This window comes from Vicia villosa, linkage group LG1, assembly GCF_029867415.1.
Source record: "Vicia villosa cultivar HV-30 ecotype Madison, WI linkage group LG1, Vvil1.0, whole genome shotgun sequence".
NCBI lineage: Eukaryota > Viridiplantae > Streptophyta > Magnoliopsida > Fabales > Fabaceae > Vicia > Vicia villosa.
The window spans coordinates 36,204,555-36,207,338 of record NC_081180.1 but is presented as its reverse complement, the minus strand read 5'-3'; the positions used below and the strand labels follow the sequence as shown (position 1 = coordinate 36,207,338).

The 2,784-nt window shown below is 30.9% G+C and overlaps 1 long non-coding RNA gene across 1 annotated transcript; it reads left to right on the top strand.

Annotated features, from left to right (window-relative positions):
- On the top strand, nt 1-997 carry LOC131604281 (uncharacterized). Its single transcript, XR_009284630.1, has 3 exons — nt 1-226; nt 458-505; nt 866-997. It is a non-coding gene; the product is annotated as an uncharacterized LOC131604281 (long non-coding RNA).
- Nucleotides 998-2,784: the final 1,787 nt, after the last annotated feature.

Here is a 2,784-nt window from a genome sequence, read left to right as displayed (position 1 = left end):
CATATTTTACTTATTTATTTATGTTTATTTGATATATAAATTTAATTAAACTGAATAAATAATTTAAATTAATGAACTGTACTTATTGATTTAAGGTTTTCACTCACCTGCCTTTGGAGATACAACAAACACTCAACGATTAAAGGATCAATGGAAGCAAGAATTTTACACTTGCAATACCATAAAGTCAATTTAAGGGGTTTCAAATTAAATTCTCTTACAAATGGTTAGAGTTACATATATTTTCTATTAAGTGATCCTGTAATAACATTCTAACTTTTCATTTCAACATGAATTTTTTTAATTTTAAATATTTTCCAAAGGTTTGTATTGTATGTATGCATATGATAATTTGTCTAAGTTTTCTTCTTTTTGATAAAAATTGAAACCTTTTTCATTATTCCATTTTTTGTCTTATAATATATAAAATTGAATTGAATCCTTATTTTAATTTCAGGTTTTTGGAATGGATGGAGTTGGTAATGATTGAACTCATTATGATCATGTAATTCTAATTTTTCAGCATTTTTTCTCTCATGTTTTATTCTATATTGCACTCCATAACAAGTTGAAAATGATAGCTTTTATGTATCACAATAGTGTTCAATGGTTGCTTGATGTAAGTTTAAAAAAATATTACATTGTTTTTTAGAAGGAGCCAAAACAATGAATGAATGAATGAAATTTATATATTAATTTGTTTAAGTATTTTATAGTGTGCATTTATTTTAGTGATGAATTTTTCCATGTAATAGAATGCAATGCAATTTGTTCTTTGTAATGTAATGAAATTATTATAAAAATATTTCTTAAGATAATGGTTGATAATTATTGAAAGAACTAAATAATACTTTGTTTCTTATAGATTTGGGCAAGATTTAGTGGAGTTAAACACTAAACCATTCAACCGCTGGTGAAAAATTGGGCTGATAAAAAGTCCATCAAAGAGGAAACAATAAAGAAGCCCATCAGCATGGACCATAGATGATAAAAGGGGTATTTTATGAAGTATTAGTAGTATTGATATTGTTAGAAGGGTAATAATAGAACTTATATTATTAGTATGGTTATTGGGCATTTAGTAGTGTTTGGGCTTTTATATTATTAGTATCCATTTAGAATGTTATATAATGTAGTCTCATAGAGACATTGAGAATCAATGAAAATCAAAGTTATCTTTTAATTCTATTTTCTTAGTTTGTTTACTTGTTTCTCTTAGTTTTGTAAGACTTGTTAGGGTTAGCATTTTGCATCCTAACAATTGGAATCAAACCCATTCACTATCAACATCCCATGAATCTCTCTACCCTTTTTATAACCCAAATTCTCTCCACACAATTTCAATAAGTAAGTAAGATCATAAATAACAGGCTTACCGTCAACAATTTCAGCTTCGGCATCCTCTTTCTCTCTCTCCCTTGTTTCGTCCATAACTTTCTTCTCAATATCATCATCTTCATTATCTGAATCCAAATCCAAATCCGAACAAGATTCTAAACCTGAAGCTTTCTCTTCGTTGTCGGCTTCGTGGTTGCTTCCTTGTAGGAAATCGTAGGCTAACTGACCAGCACCGATAGCTTCCACCGTCTCAGCCTGCTCAACGGAACCTGCCCCAGGACTTCTCAGAGACGGCGAAACAGGACCAACCCTAGTCTTCACCGTTGATTTCTCCCTCTCATTTCTTGTTTTCTTGCACACGAGTAATTCGTCTGGATGAGTAAGTAGTGGTGGAGAATCTTGTGGTTGAGGTTGCTCTTTGAACTTTAACATTTCATAAGCTGGTAGATTCAAATTTTGGGAAATGAAAATTGAAGATTTTAGGGTATTTTTTGAATGAAAGAACTGTTGAAAATGTTTGTGAACAATATTAGAGATAATGTTAACATTATCATCAATGAAATCAATTGGTTCTTTTAACTTCAACTTTTGAAATTTTGTTTGAGAGGTTTTTTTAAAACAGGGAGGAAACCTGTGCAAATACTTCTCAAAACCTCTTCTATTGCTAGAATGAGTTTGAAATTTAGGACCAAGTATGGAGGAGTTGTTTGTTGGATTTTGAAATTGATAGGAATTGTTGTAGTAGGGTGAATAATGAGAGTTAGGATATGATGGGTTAGGTGGAGGTGTATACCCATGATTAAAATACAAATATGGTGATGGTGTTGAAACATATGGATTTGTGTAATAGGGTGAGAAAAGTTCCCATGGAAAGGATGGAAATGAAGGTGTGGTAGGAGTTGTGAAAGAGGGGTTTTTGGGATAGGTAGGAGGAATGCTCCATTGATGAGAGGAAGGTGTAAGATAAGGGTAATCCATAGGAGGATTTGAGTACATGATGAAAGCACCAATTGTTAGGATGCAAAATGCTAACCCTAACAAGTCTTACAAAACTAAGAGAAACAAGAAAACAAACTAAGAAAATAGAATTAAAAGATAACTTTGATTTTCATTGATTCTCAATGTCTCTATGAGACTACATTATATAACATTCTAAATGGATACTAATAATATAAAAGCCCAAACACTACTAAATGCCCAACAACCATACTAATAATATAAGTTCTATTATTACCCTTCTAACAATATCAATACTACTAATACTTCATAAAATACCCCTTCTATCATTGATGGTGATGCTAAAAGAAACAATCGATTTACAAAACATAAAATGACTCGACATTGAATTGGAAATTAGTTCTTTTTGACAGGGGTTTGATGCTTGAAGTGATTAATAATTGGATAAAGCAATAAAATACAATCAAGATGAAAGCGGTAAAGTATTAC